This window comes from Phoca vitulina, unplaced genomic scaffold (genome assembly GCF_004348235.1).
Source record: "Phoca vitulina isolate PV1807 unplaced genomic scaffold, GSC_HSeal_1.0 scaffold8, whole genome shotgun sequence".
NCBI classification, from domain to species: domain Eukaryota; kingdom Metazoa; phylum Chordata; class Mammalia; order Carnivora; family Phocidae; genus Phoca; species Phoca vitulina.
This window is the reverse complement of record NW_022589711.1, coordinates 33,134,858-33,153,709: the sequence shown is the minus strand read 5'-3', so window position 1 is coordinate 33,153,709 and position 18,852 is coordinate 33,134,858. Positions and strand designations below refer to the sequence as shown.

The 18,852-nt window shown below is 38.7% G+C and overlaps 1 long non-coding RNA gene across 1 annotated transcript in view; it reads right to left on the bottom strand.

The window, feature by feature from the left end:
* The window catches only part of LOC116633715, a 159,920-nt gene that overhangs the window by 238 nt on the left and 140,830 nt on the right, over positions 1-18,852 (bottom strand). Inside the window, exon 2 of the long non-coding RNA XR_004299764.1 lies at positions 2,769-3,048. This is a non-coding gene — a long non-coding RNA (uncharacterized LOC116633715). The remainder of the gene's footprint in view (positions 1-2,768; positions 3,049-18,852) is intronic.

The window sequence follows — 18,852 nt, the reverse complement described above, 5'->3', positions numbered from 1 at the left end:
ACTTGACATTTGGCCTCCGTAGTCTTTTCTACCTTTAATACTTTAGAATATAAATTGCCAACAATGAACAATTACACCTAATTTTTGGGGGAAACAAACTTGACATACTTTCTCCCTTCTTTTTGTTGCTGTTGTTATACATATAGAACCAAAAAGTCAATTCTCAGAAATCATTCTAATTGGTGACAAATTATTATTATTATTTTCATATTGGAGAGAGAGAAATTACAATAGGGAAAATTTGTGATTGACCAAGATCCTAAACCAAATGAGGAAAACATACTATAATCATAAGAAAACAGAAAAACTTGCTTCAATACCCACGGTGCATATCCAAAAAACTAAAAAGAAGAAAAGTTACTAATTATTTTATTTTTAATACACTATCATAACTGTGAACTGACAATTATGTATTATGATACATAAGAATAGATAATTCAAATATAAAGTAAATCATGTACATTTTATTTCTACAGCAGTTTGACTTTAAAATATGCATATGAAATCTAAACAGAAACAAATCAAATATTAAGCATAATATCATATTAGGTTATCCATATTTAAATTTTATTTACCAGTAATTGAGGTAGAAAGAATATGTGTCAATGGAATCTATTTATATTCCCTCTACATTATTTGTGGAGTTTGAATTGACCTTAATAAATTAAATATTATGAATATATTAGCCCTCAGAAACAAGAATGAAGAGGATATAGACACTCTCTTAGAAATCCATGGCCTTGCTTGCTTGAAAGATTCAGTGACGATCATGGCCGTGTTGATCTGAACGATGGATATTTTAAAATGTTCCAGGGAACACACAGCAGAGTCCTTCATGGAAAGCAACAATGGCTTTACCTCACATCTGTCCCATTCAGTGTCTGCAATTTAGCAGACAGCCAGGCATACAGGGGGAAAGACAGGGCGTTCAGGGTTGTCAGTCATGGGTCTGAAGTTCTCTCCACACCTTCATGAACAGGAATCTTGAACAGGTTATTTCATTGCTCTAAGCCCCGATTTCCTTACTGGCAAAATGAGACAATAACACCAAACTTGAAGAATTATGGTGGGAAAAAGTCACCTTGACACACCTGCTGATCGCATGCATTGCACAACTAAGCCTTCGGGACGGGAATCTGTGGAGCACGGCTCCTTTCTTCACATAACAAAGGCTTAGTGTATGTCTTCGGTCAAGCCATTACTCAGTTTCTCCCTCTGACGCGCTACCTCCTTCGTAAGCCTGAAGTGAGAACCTTTTTAGGATAATCAAACAATACCAGAAGATTTCTACTGCATATGACAATATTTATCTTTATTATTACTCACAATTTTCAAAGAAAATTACAGTTTTTCCCTCGAGTGTTCAGTTAGGCCAAAGAGAGTTTCATGGGATTTGGAGAAATTCGGGGACCAGAAGAAGTGAATTGTCCCAACCAGATGAAGTGCCTTTCAGTTCATACTGCAGCTACAGAATCACGTGCTGTCAGTAGGATGTGGCGGCCAACTGTTAACATACCCGATGCTTTTGAACAGTCCCTTGAAAGGTTTCATTCCGAGATAAATAAAACAACTCTTATTTCAAAATTTGAGACACGGAATGTGGGTCCAAGTCTGATCCATCGATCCAATCGACTCACATCTCTAATTGAGGTGTTGAGCATTTTACTGTTTTACTTCTGTTTACTATTTATCTCTTCATTTACATATTTATTGTATTCTTTTCTTCCTACTGAAGAATGAAAACTGGTGGCTGGTTGAAGCTGGGAAGTCAGAGGTACTTAATGGTATAAAAACAAAAAAGGAACAATTACCCACAGTAAACAAAAAGGAGCTTTCTCTGAGAGCTACATGAAGCAGCATCTTTTTGATAGCTTTTATGCTCTGTCAACTTCCAGGCAAGCCATTAGAGGAAGGAGGCAGGAGAAAGAAGGCAAAAGAGGCCTCAAAGCACCTGGCGGTTTTCCATAATGAGCTTCCTGTCTAACTCTCCAATAAAGGCCAGCTCTGGTAATGGGCCCCTGGTGAACTCGAGATTCTGAACCCACGTGTGTTGCTCCACACAGCTGCATAAGGAAGAGAGGCACGAAGTCACCCCAGCTGTTACACAGCTCCTTGAGGCTAGGTCCAAGGCGTATTCTCAATCGCCGTACCCCCAGATCCCATCTGGGAGTAGGTGTTCGTAGAATCAATTTGAGTATGATTATGTGTTTTTGAGGGTGTTAAATAAAAAGATCCGTTGGTTGCCTTATTTATAAAGCATACTTTTCCCTGACCAAACTATATGAGTTCCAATGACTGTCTTAATCCTTGTCAATCCATGAATCTCCTTCACTGGATACGTGTGCCTTTGCTATAATCTATGCTCATTTCTCACCTCCTTATCCCCACATTTAAGTAACCAATCGTCCACTCTGAGCCTTCCCTGCTGATCCAGAGACTCTGACTAGTGCCAAGCTTATCCTGAAACATTCCAGTGGCCAGCCTCTAAGAATACCCTTGATCCCCTCTTCCTAAACGGTATGGGAAAATGAACCTAAGAACATTCTCCCAGTAAGCCGAGAGCTGTGTCCGCCCCCCTGTCGCCAGCCCCTGCCACCTCCAGCCAGCTTTTTTAGGGACTGCATCATCAGGAGGAACTCTAACATTCTTGGGAGCGCCTTCTTTCAGACTCACCCGCCCACTTCCACCCATCTATTATGAAAGCTCTGGAAAAACTTTACGTCCTCCACACTCTGCCTGGGAACCCCCTTGGGGTTATCTTTATTTACCTGAAGCAGTTGGCTTTGGGGCAACGGCCGCAGTCAGTAACTGAGCGAACAACGTCCCAACAGGGGAAGGTGTGAGCAGCAGCATGGCCAAATCGAGCTGTCGAAGACTTGGTGAACAGGCTGTGTTAGAAGTGCTGAAGATGGCAGCGAGTAGTGCCCGTGAAGGCTAAGAGGATCTGAGTCAATGACGGCCGGATGCATTGTATGTGGCAACAAATTCTCTCAACGAGCTTTCTGCAGGCTGGTGACCAGAGAGGCACGTGCCACATCACAAATGCCACTGCAACAAAGCAATTCTGCTCAGTGATGCCGTGGCCAACACCCAGATGAAGTTCCCTGCGAAAGTGACTTTTTTTTTTTTTACTTTATCTTTTCGAGAAGTTTTAGGTTCAGAGCAAAAGTGAGGGGAAGGTACAGAGATTTCCCACATACCCTCTATTCCCACACATACGTAGCCTTTCCCATCCCCAACATCCCCAACCAGAATGGTACATTTGTTGTAAATGATAAACCTACACTGACATATCCTAATTACCCAAAGTCCACAGTTTACCTCCTGGTTCACTCCAGGTGTTATACAGTCTGTGGTTCTGGACAAATGTATAATGGCATACATCCATTATCATAGTATTACACAGAGTATTCTCACTTCCCTAAAAAAATGCTCCGTGCTCTGCCTGTTCATCCCTCTTCCCCATTCCCTAACCCCTGCGAACCACTAATTGTTTTACTGTCTCCATACTTTTTGCCTTTTCCAGAATGTCATATAGTTGAAATCATATAATATGTAGCCTTTTCAGATTGGCTTCTTTCATTTAGTAATATGCACTTAAGTTTCCTTCATGTCTTTCCATGGCTTGAGAGCTGAGGGTTTTTTTTTTTTTATTTTTTAAAAATTTGTTTTTTTAAAGATTTTATTTATTTGAGAGAGGGAGAGAGAGAGAGAGACAGCGAGTGAGCATACAATCAGGGGGCGGAGCAGAGGGACAAGCAGACTCCCTGCTGAGCAGGAAGCCCACCGCGGGCCTTGACCCCAGGACCCTGAGATCATGACCTGAGCTAAAGTCAGATGCTTAACTGACTGAGCCACAAGATTTATTTGAGAGATAGATAGAGAGAGAAAGAGCACACAAGTGGGGGGAGAGGCAGAGGAACAAGCAGAATCCCCACTGAGCACAGAGCCTGACCTGGGGCTCAATCTCATGACCCATGACTTCATGACCTGAGCCGAACCCAAGAGTCAGAGGCTTAACCGACTGAAACACCCAGGCACCCCAGCTAGCTGTTTTCTTTTTAAGCACTGAATAATATTCCACTGTATGGATGTACCACAGTTTATTTATCCATTCACCTACTGAAGGACATCGTGATTGCTTGCAAGTCTTGACGATTATAAATAAAGACATTACTGGGGCTCCTGGGTGGCTTAAGATTCTCTTTCTCCTTTTCCCACTGCCCCTCCCCCGCCTCTCTTTTTTAAAAAAGCCACTATTTTTTTTTTAAGATTTTATTTATTTATTTGTCAGAGAGAGCACAGGAGCACAAGCTGGGGGAGCGGCAGGCAGAGGGAGAGGGAGAAGCAGGCTCCCCTCCGCCCCCCCACCACGGGGAGCAGGGAGCCCGATGCAGGACTCAGTACCACAACTCTGGGATCATGACCTGAGCCAAAGGCAGTCACTTAACTGACTGAGCCACCCAGGCGTCCCCCCGCCAATAAAAGCCACTATTAACATTAACACTATTAACATGTGCAGGTTTCTGTGTGGACGTAAGTTTCTAACTCCTTTGTATAAATAAACAAGGAACACCATTGCCGGATCTTATAATAAGAATATGTTTAGTTTGCATAATATTTTATTATAGTTGATGTTATATATACTAAATCATACCAAATAAATTAATTATATATATGTGTTATATATATATTTATAAATTTAAAAAAGAATATGTTTAGTTTTATAAAAACAAAAAACCACCAAACTGTCTTCCCAAGTGGCTGTACTATTTTTCATTCCCACCAGCAGCAAGTGTGCATCCCTGTTGCTCCACATTGCAGTGTTCAGGAATTTGGCCATTCTAACTGGTATGTAGTAGTATCTCATTTTAATTTGTGTTTCCCTGATGACATATGATATAGAGCATCTTTTAGTATGCTTACTTGCCATCCACATAGCCTCTCTGGTTAGGTGTCTGTTATAAAAGTGACATTTTAGGCACCTGGGTGGCTCAGTTGGTTAAGTGACTGCCTTCAGCTCAGGTCATGATCCCAGGGTCCTGGAATAGAGCCCCGCATCGGGCTCCCTGCTCCTCGGGGAGCCTGCTTCTCCCTCTCCCTCTGCCTGCCACTCCCCCTGCTTGTGCTCTCTCTCCATCAAATAAATAAAATCTTAAAACAAAGGTGACATTTAATTAAAATAACTCTCTTTAAGAAACAATGCAGTAAAAAAATTCTTCCCTTGCCACCTACCCTTAAAGTCATCCCAGATAAAACAACTTTGTAAAAGGAGAACAAAATTAGAGAGTGAACACATTTTGATTTCAAGACTTAGTACACAGCTACAGTAATCAAGTAACCAAGACAATTGATATTGGCATAAACTTTAACACAAGGACAAAGGCAACTTGTAGAGAAAACGTTGTCTATTCAACAAGTAGTGGTGGGATAATAGACATCCACAGGCAAAAATATGAACTTTGGTCCATACCCTGTATCATATATAAGCAAAATATAGTACACATTTTATGAGTCTATAAAGTCTAGAAAATGCAAAATATAACGACTGAAAGCAGATCAGTCATTGCCTGGGAAGGGCATGATGGAAGAGTGGGAGCAAAGGATTACAAGGGGGCATGAGGAGGCATTGAGGAGAAAGGAGATATTCACCATCTTGATGGTGGTGATGCTTCACAAGTATGTACATGTATCAGAACTCACCAAATTGTATATTTTAAGTAAGTATAGTTTATTAAATGTCAGTTGTATCTCAATAAAGTTGCTTTTCAAAAGCAAACAAAAATCATTACTCTCCTTAAGAAAAGTACCTGTTTCTGACAAAAGAAAGAAGTAGATGAGGAAGATGGGAAAACAGGAAGATAGCCCCAGTACATTTCTAAGTGTGGAAAGCAAGGTTCAATGCCGTGCTACTGCTATAACTACAAAGAGCAAACTCATAAAGCACTGATTTGTGGCAATCTAAATGCTTTACGTATAATAATTCACTTCTTCTTGCTAATATTCACGTGAAGCAGCACTATTACTTTACACATCTGCAAATGAGGAAGCTGAGGCATATCCCAATCACACAGTTTATAACCTGTGAATGAGGGCTGATAATCCAGCAGTCAGTTCTCAGTCGGTGCTCTTAACCTTTACACTTGACCCCAAGATCCTACTTGTGTAAAATAACCATGCATGTAAGGGCAGATTAGGGAAGAACAGTGAAATATGGAAAAGGTGTTGGTGAAAGAGAATTTTATTCTTTAATGTAAATACTGTCATCTTGTTTGAATTTTTACAGCAATCATTCCTGTGTCAGTTGATCTGCTTCTAGAAGCAGAAGCTAAGATGAGAAATTAGAAGCACAAGTGGTTTATGGGGAGGCAACACCTTGGAAAGATTAAACAAAGCAGGATTAGGCAGAGAGAACCTCAGACTATCAAACAGATCGGCCTGAGCCTTAGCCAACCCAATGGAAAACTTCTGAAGCCAAAACTGTGCTTTAGAAGAGTCTCATCTCATGTTGAATAGAAATAGCCAGGCTCTGGTAGTCCTGCCATGCTCAGTCAGTGGCATAGACCACTTTGAAGGGATATGCCCTCAACCAGAACAGAAGCCCAGGATGATCGCAAAGGCACTGCGGAGGAAAGTTGTCAACTCCCAGCGCTCTGTACTGGAACAATGTCTCTCTTAAGAGATCTGAGCAGCTCTCCTCCTTGGTTGCCACACTATCAAATGGAAGAATACATTTTCTTATAAAGCTCTCAAGTGTACAAGAAGTTTCCCAAAACTGGTCCGGAGACAGTTGGAAGATCTTCAATGATGATAAAGCATTGCAAATCTTAGTGAAACAGAAATGAGAAATTTATTTATCAGACAAATTACCCTAAATATTCATCAAGAGGTTTAGAGAAACCTCTTTTTTAATATGTTCCTTCCCCATAGTAGAGAAGGAAAAACACAAATGCCCAAGTGGTATTAAGCCATCTGCAAGAGAAATTGCTTCTTTGTATCTGTCCACTGCGGAGGACGATTCAACCACCCCCTAACTAAATTCTCTTTTCAAGACTTACACTTTGTTTGATAATACTATTGTCAAGTACGACCCCATATTATTATTATTATTATTATTACTACTACGACGACGACAACAGCATTATAGCAGTTTCCATGCAAGGTGGAGCAAGTCAAAGTGGAATCTAAAGTCATCAATGCAAAAGATGCATTCATTTTCAAATTCAATTGAATCAGATATACAAGTGAACATGCTCAAAAAGGAAATAAATTTGCCATTCTCAATACTTTCCCAATTAAGGGAAAGGGAATAAATCTCCAGAATACTGAGTGAAAGGGACATGGTGACATATCCTGGCAGGTCCCTCCTATTCGAAAAGCAGTTGCATTCCTGAGCCACATGAATAATTAAGCAAGCACTTGCCACCTGTGGGAAATAGAAAATAAAGGATAATACCAAGTACCTTTCAACTCTAACTCTTGAAAAAAGACAATAAGTTTTCCTGGAAATCATTGGTTCCAACCTGATAAACTGGTACAAAATTATTAATTTCCTATATTTTAGAAATCGAGACATAGCACTTTTTAAAAGGTTACCTGTTCATCTTTGATGGGTATACATTCTTCCCTGTGTTCTCGCTTTTCTTTTTCAATCAACTTTCCTCCCCTCAACACACACATATGTTCATATGTACATACTACATGTTAAGCTTGTAACATGATTATGGAAATAGATTGTGAATCAGGAGAAGAAGGCTTGATATTCATATCTGCTACTGAATATTCTACCTTAGGTTAACCAATTAATTTTTCATTTTAATTAATTTTTAATTCAATTTTTGCAAATACCCAAGCAATGACTGACTAAAATATAAATATGCAAACAAAGGCACTCTCTCTGCAAAATGGAAATGTATTCTGCCTCCAAAGTACCAGACAGTCTCTCTCTTCAAGTAATGTTTTGTCTAAGAAAAAGCAAGAATAAACATGTAAAGTACATGGGAAAACACTAAGGAAAAGGAAAATACCCAATTAGGACCATGGAGTCACTTGCCTAAATAAATGCAATGGCAATAGCTAGACAGCAGTTTGAAATGTGTGCTTAAGATGAATTTCATTGTGCATACATCAAAAAAAAAGGAAAAATTCAAGACTGTGAGTCAGGTGATATTTATTTATTTATTTATTTATTTATTTATTTATAACGATTTTATTTATTTATTTGACAGAGAGATACACAGTGAGAGAGGGAACACAAGCAGGGGGAATGGGAGGGGGAGAAGCAGGCTTCCCGCTGAGCAGGGAGCCCGATGTGGGGCTCGATCCCAGGACCCTGGGATCATGACCTGAGCCAAAGGCAGATGCTTAACAACTGAGCCACCCAGGCACCCCGAGTCAGGTGATATTTAAAGCTAATTACCCTTCATTGAGCTTTTGCTACGTGTCAGACTCTGTGATAAGGACTTTACTGACATTATTCTATTTAAGCATTACAATGTTAGGAGGGGGATAGTAAAATCCCCATTTTAGAGATGAGAAAAATCAAACATTGAAAGATGAAATACCTCACACATTGAAAGATCCAGATCCAGAATTCAAAAATATGGTTGTTTTACTCCTAAAGCCATACTACAGTGATTCCAAATAAAGCAAACAGGGATGTTGGATCTCAAACATTAGTGTGCATCAGAGTCACCTGGAAGACTTGCTCAGATTGCTGAGCCCCACCACCAAAGTTTGTGATTCTGTGGGTACAACTGGAGAATTTGCATTTCTATCCAGTTCCCAGGTGATGCTGATGCTAGTCTAGAAACTACATTTTGGGATGCACTGTGCTAAACCACTGACTTCCATTCCTTTAGATTTCAGACAGCAATAAATGAATGAATGAATGACAAAACTTTAATGAAGTTTGACAGATAGATCACCAAATTTAGTATGCTGAGTTGGTAGAAAAATTACAAACACATACACACAAAACCCTATGTTTTAGTATCTCTATAATTTGTTTTTCTTTCTTGTGTTAAATTAAGGCATAATTTACATATTGGAAAATTGATCCTTAAAGATTGACAAACATCTACAGTCTTGTAACCAGCACTACAATCAAGATAAAGAACAGTTTCTTCACTCCAAAAATATATGCTCCCCCTCTTCATTGTAAGAAATCCCACCCTCATCCTCAGCCCCAAGCAGCCACTGAAAACATTTTCTGTTCCTACAGTTTTATTTTTTCCAGAACGTTGTTATATAAGTGGAATCATACAGTATGTAGCCATCTGAGTCTGGCTTCTTTCCCTTAGTATAATGATGTTGAGATTCATCTATTTTGTTTTGTGTAGTTTGTTCCTTTTTATTGCTGAAGAAATATTCCATCGTATGGATATACCACAGTTTGTTTAACTAGTCTCCAGTTAAAGAACATTTGGGTTGTTTCCAGTTTGGAGCAATTATGAGAATAACTGTTATAAACATTCACAAATATGTTTTTGTCCGTGTGCTCAGGAATGGAATTCCTGAATCGTATAGTAAGGGTATGTTAAACTATATAAGAAACTCCCCAACTGTTTTCAAAAATGGTTATATCATTTTATATTCTCACCAGCAATGTTTGAAAGTTGTTCCATTCCACATCCTCATCAAGACTTAATATTGTCATTTGTTTTGTTTTTAATCTTCGCTATTCTAATAAATGCATAATGAGATCTTATTGTAGCTATAATCTGTATTTCTCTAATTAATAACAATGTTGAGCATCTTTTTGTGTCTTCTAATTTTGGTCTTTTTTTTTTTTTTTTCAAAATTGTTTGTCTATTCTAGTGTTTTTGTCTTTCCATATCAATCCTAGAATCAGCTTGCTAATTTTATATAAAAAGTACTGCAGAGATTTTGAATGTCATTGTATCGACTCTGTATATCAAGTTAGGAAGAATTAAGATCTGAACCAAATTGGGTCTTCCAGTCCATGAATATGGCATATCTGTCTTTGATTTCTTTCATCAGTATTTTCTTGCTCTCAGCATACAGATCTTGAACATATGCCATAAGACTTATACCTAAATAGTTCATCTTAAGGTGCAATAACAATAATATTTTTTTAAATTCTTCATTGTTAGTATATCAATAATTTAATTTTCAGAGATGCTTTAGTGCTAAAAATGAGAAAGGTGCATAGTAAAGTGTCAATAAATATTTTTGGCTTATTGAATAATGAATAAGTAAAATGAGGAAAAAACAGAATTAGAAAGTACTTTCAGGTTCTAGAGAACGCAGTAGATCTAAAGAAGTAAAGGGCCAGGATGTCTAATTTCCATCGTGATATTATTCAGTTGTTCTCTGGAGCTTATCTCATGTTTCTTAGGTCTTCAAATATGTGTGTCCTTGACATTCAGTCTCAAAGTGTATGTAACTTACTCCAACAGCCCAGTCTTAGCCCCGCCCTTAGTCATTTTCTGTCAATCCAGCCTATTTTAGTTTTTTCATAACCCTTTCTATTGCTTGACCTTTTCTTTGTATTGACTTATCTGATTATTTCTTGTCTTCCCTCACTAGTTTTGTTTACTGCTAATATAAAGAACTTAGAACAATGTCTGACACATAGAAGTCATCAATATGCATTACTGGGAAAAAGAAGGAAAAGATGCATAGATACAGGCATGAGCAGTAAACATAACCATTTTTAAATATAACAAAAACATAAAAACCATTTAAAAGAATAATGTCATAAAGTACTAGGAATAATTTTTCAAATTATGCAGGACCTTCATGGAAGAAATATGCCCCACAATAAATATGGGGCATACAAAAAGCCCTGAATAAACACCACATTCATGACTGAGGAACTCAAAAGCACAAAAGTTATTAATTTTCCCTAAATAAAATTATAAATGTACTGTAACTCCCAGGGCCAACACCAGAGTGAGGGCAATAAGGCATGTGAGAACCTTGATAAGGGTACAGACTTTAAAAAGATACCAAAAAACCCCTCAGTAATCAAAATAAATAATATTTTAATGTAACATTTTTTAAAAATCAAAATTAATGCAAAAAGTCACTCATTATTATAGCTAAGTATAAAAATTTTCAATAAAGAATAAAAGATAGGATCAGTCTTGATTTTCCATTTCGCTTCTGCTTCCAATAAGGCTTGGCATTGGCACTATTCCTGATGGGGTGTTCATGAACAATGTTGATATTTTGTTATTCGGTGCTTTGTGTATCAATGTTTTATTTCTGAAATGTTATCTATCTTGATTAGCATCACTTCACTCATCCTAGTTTTAGCCAAGAAATTTCTACAGAAACCACATAGGATTTTTAAATAATGTATCAAACTGATTCTTAAATATAGACTTTAGAATATAGGTCCAAGAGGAGTCAGAAGACACTGAAACGCAAGAGCCAGGCAATCCTTGCAAGAACTTCTAGTTATTATGACAAGTCAGAGTATAAACTTCCTCTGCCTCAGGAAGGACAGAGAGGAGGCACGGTAGCTGGAGACGTAGCTGAGGGAACTGGACAGAAGCATCAGGTATTGAGAGAATGAATGTGAAGCAGCTTCTGCTAATAAAAAACCTCCAAGTGGTCATACGGATAACACCTATGACCCAGAAAAACACAGAAGGGACCTGACCCCCCCCACACACACACACACACAGGGAGCAGCGTGGATGGGGGACTTGGAAGGTGGTGCTAGAGTCCCAGTTACTTCACTAGCTGATGTCAGGAAGACATGGGGTATCTTTAAGGCTCTCCAGGTCTGCTCATGGAACAGCTAAGAACTACCAAGTACATTTACAGTACACATCCTTTACCAATCTCCCTGTAGACCCTTGCAATGTGGTGGCTCTGGATGGCGACCTGGATTTGACTCACTTTTATTTCATGACTACTACTCTAGAATCACCTCTATTCCCATGATAGACTGAATCATGGGTTCATCCTTTTTGATTTTCAGGTTCTCCCTGCCCCTTGCCACCTTCCCTGGGCACTTAACTCCTCCTCCACCCTTAACCCCCAACACCATCTCCCAATTGGTTTCTCTACCCCAGTTGTAATCTTCATCCACTCCCGCTTCTAGCTCCTCACAAAAAGTCATAGGCAGGACTGTATGGCCTAGAGAGGAAGAACTATATGTGTTTATCTAAAAAGTGAAATATAAAAATCAATTAACAGAAAAATAGACTCTTACTTTTGTTTTATATTGTGGGACTTAAACTACTGCTACTAAAAAAAAAATAAGCCGAACTAAAAACTGAAGAAAAAGACTAATTTTATCTATTAAATTGAATATGATTTTTTTTTAAGATTTTATTTATTTATTTGAGAGAGAGAGACAGCACAAGAGGGGGGAGCGGGAGAGGGAGAAGCAGACTCCCTGCTGAGCAGGGAGCCCGATGCGGGACTTGATCCCGGGACTCCATGATCATGACCTGAGCCAAAGGTAGTTGCTTAACCAACTGAGCCACCCAGGCGCCCTGAATATGAATTTTTAAAAGATGCTAGGATACAGAACTTCTACTGATTATCAACATCTAATGCTAATACATTTGAGAAGCAACCATGTGCAACAGTGTACCATTCATCACAAAACCGATAAAGAAAAGGTGTCTGCAGTCAAAGGATTTTTTCCCTCTCTTTGGCCCTGCCAAACCCTTTTCTAAAGCCTCTTACAAACGGGAGAAAGACAAGCAGACTGCGCCTTTTCTACTGTCAGATGAAACCCCTGATTCTCCTAAGTGCTGCAGCATCTCTATCTTAACGAGGTAAAGCTCTCACATTGTGATATTTAAGCCAGGCCAGTGAAAACTGACATGGTTAGCATACTCATTACTACCCACATCTGCAAACAGCACTGTAAAAAAGGACATTCACTGAGGCTAACTGACCCTCTCAGCAGTAATTTTACCCATTTTCCTACCTTCCCCCAAATATGAATAATCTCATTTTTCAGTTATTACACATTTATTTCTGGCAGATTCCACTCTGATTAAATTAACCTTATCAAATGAATAAAAGTTTAAGAAATACAAGTTACACAATGAGTGCAGTTACAAAGATAGTGTCTTTGAAAGAGGAATTTATTTTCGAGTGTTAATTTTTTGCTTGACATAAACTGCTAGCACAAGTCCTGTAATAGTGCCACACCTAAGCATGTTGGATGCCTTGTCCGTGATGTCCTGAACACACTGTAGAGCTTATTATATGTTTCCCTATTTCTGACCCCAAAAGATGAATTTTTATATATTTTCTGCTTTGGGCTGTTTTATATGCTTGATTCTATCAACAGGAAAACGATAATGCATTCTATAGGTCATTGTTTCCTTTACTTTTTATAATCCATTCAAGACAGATAGCCCAAACATTTTCAATTAAATAATTCCAGAATCACAAGACAAGAGGTAACATTGTTTATGTAGAGATTGGGCTGGGAATACTAACAAGCTTGGCGCATCAATTCATGGTAACATCCTGTAATTCTAAAGTTCACCTTGAAGTTTGCATTGCATTTTATCATTCTATTTAAATGTGTGTCTTTGTCAAAGGTGAGCAATGCGACTTTTCACTTCTTGCTATTAGTAATCCTTAAAGAACAAAAATTAAAGTCAATGCCAAACCATAGTTTTGTCAATATGTTCAATTTTCCAGTGGCATATATATTTTTGGCCCCAAATACATTTCTTTCTTAATTTCTTTTCTTTACTAATGCATCATAAAATTGTGTGCAGTACACTTTAAGATGCAAAAATTAGTCTAATTTAATATTAAGGTCAAATCTTCATATGTTATGGTGATACTAAAATGAGATTACTATATCATATAGTCATATGTTCAAAAATGTATTAAGCACCCATTATGTGTAATGCTCATCCATAGGTATTGGAGCACACCACATATAAACTAAACAAAAACCCTTTGAGACATTATAGTTGGTGGGGGGGAAGCAGAGAATAAAAAAAGTAAGTAACATTTAACATATAGTGTGTTGTATAGTGTTAAGTGCTGTAAGAAAAATAGAGCAGGGAAAAGAAATAGCGTCTACAGGAACAAGTTTCACTTTTCAATAGGCCAGAGTAAGAATTACTGAGGTGATACTTTTAAGTAAAAACCTGTAGAACGCACAGGAGAAGGCTGTCTCTGAGGGGGAAGTCCGAGAACAACAGGGCAATGGCCTGAGATATATTTGGCACATTTGAATAATAGCAAATAGGCCAAGGGGATTGGAACAGAATAAATGAAAAGGAAAATAGTAGGAAGAAAATCCAAAGACATAAAAGGAGGAGGTAGTGAGCTTATGATGTGACACATCGTATTCTGTATGGATGACACCCTCTGGAGTTGTTCATGACAACTCCAAGTGGGCTGCACGACAGGGCTTGGTGGGTCCCTTACTGACTTCGGCTTTTACTCTGAGTAAAATGAAAAAAACAATGGAAGACTTTGAGCAGTACAGTAAAATGTTCTGACTTAAAATTTAGTGGGATTACACTGCCTGCTGATTTATTTCTTTAGGAATAGACAGAAGAGGGACTAGAGCGGAAACCAGGAATCCTAATAGGAGGTAACTGAAATATGCTGATAGCTTAGCTGAGAAGAATAGAAGTGGAGTCATGAGAAGACACTGGAACCTAATTATATTTCTCAAGATTTGCTGATTGACTGGAAGATGAGAAAGAAGAGTCAAGGACTGCTCCAAAGTCTTTGGCTTGAGAATAAGAGCAAGGCTATCATTAGTTGAAGTGGGAAAGAGGGGCACCTGGGTGGTTCAGTCAGTTAAGCATCTGCCTTTGGCTCAGGTCCTGATCCCAGGGTCCTAGGATTGAGACCCATGTCAGGCTCTCTGCTCAGTGGGGAGTCTGCTTCTTCTTCTGCCTCTGCCCCTCCCCCCACCCTTGAGCTCCAGCACACGTGCTCGCTCTCTCTGTCTCTCTCAAACAAATAAATAATCTTATCAAAAAAAAATAAAAAAAAGAGGAAGAAGTGGGAAAGACTGCAGGAAAAATGGGTTTCAAGGTGGAAAGTTCTGAGCTCTTTTTGGATATGTTAAGATGAGATGCCTGTTACCAGGTGAAGATATGATATAGACATTTGGATAATGTTCTGGAATTACGGAAGTCTGGAGTTGGAATACACATTTGAGAGAATATATTTATGCGAGAAAAGATATTGCAATAGGGAAACTGAAGGACTCTATGAAAGCAGAAAGTAGGAGCTATATCCCTACTTTACCCATGCTTCAGAATGCAAATAGTGTATGTCCTCCTTGTAAAGGACAAGGAGTTAATGATTTCTTTAAGACAGATAACAACTAGGGTGCCTGGTTGGCTCATTTGTTAAGTGTCGGCCTTCGGCTCAGGCCATGGTCCCAGGGTCCTGGGATCGAGTCCCACATCGGGCTCCCTGCTCCACGGAAAGCCTGCTTCTCCCTCTCCCACTCCCCCTTGCTTGTGTTCCCTCTCTTGCTGTGTCTCTCTCTGTCAAATAAATAAATAAAATCTTAAAAAAAAAAAAAGACAGATAACAACTAAGAAAGGACCAGATGAGAATGACCAGACAAAGCTATCATATGCATATTCCAGACCACCAGCACTAGACATCTCAATGCCAAGACTCTCTGGGTTCAAGGAATAACATCAGGGCCTTCATCTTTGTTCTAACCAGTTCTGGGATACCTGAGAGGACATGTACACCAGACCACAATCCTAAATAAAAATCCCAAACCCTGAACAAAGATGAGACTCATGCTCCATTTCTTTCCTAGTCTCCCAGACCTCCGTTCTCCATCTGCTTTCTCTATATCTTCAATAAACTCTGCTCTCACTTCCTTCTGGTCATGTTTTATGTCCATCCTGTTGAAGCCAAGGACCCTCTTGGCTGGTCCTGTGGGACCCCCTTTCTGGGTCCTCAGACCCAACCTGCTGACATCAATATTTAAGCCAAAAGATCAACACTTGCAGATCTACCTTATTATGTGCTTTCAGAGACCCCAGGAAGAGCCAGTCATCACTTCCCTCTTCAGAAGACTGAGTCCTAGCCTCCCAGACCTCTTCTCTGAGCTTAGAGACATCAGCACCATCTGACAAGCACCTCCAATTCTCAGGCCAGGATTTCAGCTTTACATAGTTATTTCTGTAATCATTTAAGTTCTAATTCCATCTCCTTTCCTTTCTTCTCCTAAATCTAGGAATGATAGATACATTTGCAATTACTATTTCTATACCATGATGGAAATATCCTTTTTTTTTCAGTTCTAAACATTTAATCAACAATTCTCTATAATGCATTCCTTACAATAAAGTAACTTGTATGGTTCCTACCTCCTAATGATCTTTGAGTAATATAATGCCATGGAACCACTGGCACAGAGAGAGTAGATCTAAAATATTTTAAATAAAAACCTCAAACAAAGGAAATACTTCTGAAGAATTACACTCTAAAATAGATTCTTAAAAATAAAATGCATACCCTTCACAATAAAAACAAAATAAAATAAGATTATTTTTAGAAATAAATTGATAAGGACAAAGTAATTGGGAGAAGAGATGCTAAACAGAAAATTCTGAAAAACTGAAAAGCAAATAGAAAAATGGCAACTGATCTAGAAAACCTGAGAATGCTAAAACCTCAGCCCCTAGGAAGACAAAGCACAAAAGCAAGCCAATTTGCACATTAGAACCAAAGAAATATTTCAGCAACTGGAAGCATGGGTACTTTTGAGCAATGATTTCCCTGGGTTTTCTTTTTGCCTCATATATTCTAAACTGAGCACTGAAGCAGCAAGCAACCTGGAAACACCAACAGGCACAGACAAATATGCTCCCAAGAAAAGCCTTCCCAGTCCAGCCAAAGATGCAGAAAAGAGGCATCTTACTAAGTATTTTTTTTTTTCTAAAATTAGACAATAACTCTACTCAAGCCAAACACTACAGAAAAACTGTGACCTCATCCATACCTCTGCCATCAAAAGTAAAATGAGACAACTAGGAGTCTACTCTCACCTGGGTGTAACAAATCACCTCAACTCCTCTGCCAGGAGGAGTCAGTGAAGGCTAAGAAAGAAGATGGGACTTTCATCCCTACTGAATGATAACAAGATTCCCTCCTGTGGGATCAGTGGAGACCACATGGGAAACCTGGTCTTCTACCCAGATCCAAAGGTACTAAGATACCCCTCTCCTTTCCTGCTGAGTTGGTATCAGATGAGGCCTAGTGAAGAGTGAGGTCTTTTGCCAATACCCAACAGTAACAAGGCAACTGCTCTCCCAGACAAGTATCAGGGAGGCCTCATTGGGAGCTGTAATGAGGCACCTTTCCATTCTCAACCTGAGTGGTATTAGTGGATGCATACCAAAGAGCCCAAACTCCCCATCCTCACCCAACAGTAACAAAGACTACATCCTCTCTCTCCATCATCAATGGACATCAAATGGGTAACCTGGACTTTTACTCCCACTGTACACTAATGAGGTGATATCCCTTTTTCTCCAATGGAGTGGTGTCAGAGGACGCCTGCTATATCACAAACTTAAATACGACCAAAAGCCTCACAACATAATAACCAAAATGTCCAGAATTCAATAAATCACTCATCATACAAAAATTACAGAATTCTCAACTAGAATGAGATAAAACAATTGACAAATGCCAACAAGACACAGATGTTAGAATTACCTAATAAGAATTTTAAAGGATCCATAACAAAAATGCCTCAACAATTATGAATATGCATAAAACTAAAATAATATAAATTCTCAGTCAAGAAATAGAAGATATAAAGAAGGTCCAAATGCATTTTTAAAAAATAACTAAAATTCTAAAATTCAATAAACAGGCTTAACAGCAAAATGGAGAGGACAGAGGAAAGAAGCAGTGAACTGAAAGACAAAACAACAGAAATTAACCAATCTGAATATCAGAGAGAAAACAGACCAGAAAAACTTAATGGACTTGAAATCAAGCTTAACATAAGTTCTAACATTCTTGTCACAGGAATCTTAGAAGGAAAGGAGAAAGGGCGCCTGGGTGGCTCAGTTGGTTAAGCGACTGCCTTCGGCTCAGGCCATGATCCTGGAGTCCCTGGATCGAGTCCCGCATCGGGCTCCCTGCTCGGCAGGGAGTCTGCTTCTCCCTCTGACCCTCCCCCCTCTCATGTGCTCTCTCTCATTCTCTCTCTCTCAAATAAATAAATAAAATCTTTAAAAAAAAAAAGAAGGAAAGGAGAAAGATGGTATGGCTAAAAAAAATATTCAAAGAAATAATGGCTGAAAATTGTTCAAATTTCTCAAGAAAATAGAAGCTTACAAATTCAAGAAGCTGAGCAGACGCCAAACAAAACAAACCCAAAGAAACCACACCTAAGCATATTATAATCAAACTCTGAAAACTGAAGACAAAGAAGAAATCTTTGAAGAAAGGGAAAAGAAATGACACCTTACCTCCAGGGGAAAAATAATTCACATAACACCAGATTTCTCATCAGAAGCTATGAAGGCCAGAAGGAAGTGGTACAACATTTAGCAAGTTCTGAAATAAAAGGACTTCAAACCAGAAAACTAGGCATAGAGAAGAACTTTCCCCACTTGATAAAGAACATCTATGAAAAGCCTCCAGCCCATATCATTATTTAATGGTGAAAGACTGAAAGCTTTCCCCTGAAAGGATGTCTGCTCCCATCACTTCTATTCAGCATAGTTCTGAAAGTGTTAGCTAGTACAGTGAGTAAGGCAAGTAAAGGGAGGAAAAGGTATATAAATCAGAAAGAAAAAAGAAGTAAAATTGTCCCCATTTGCAGATGACAGGATCATCTATTCAGAAAAATCAAAGAAATTTATTAAACTACTTAGTGAGTTCAGC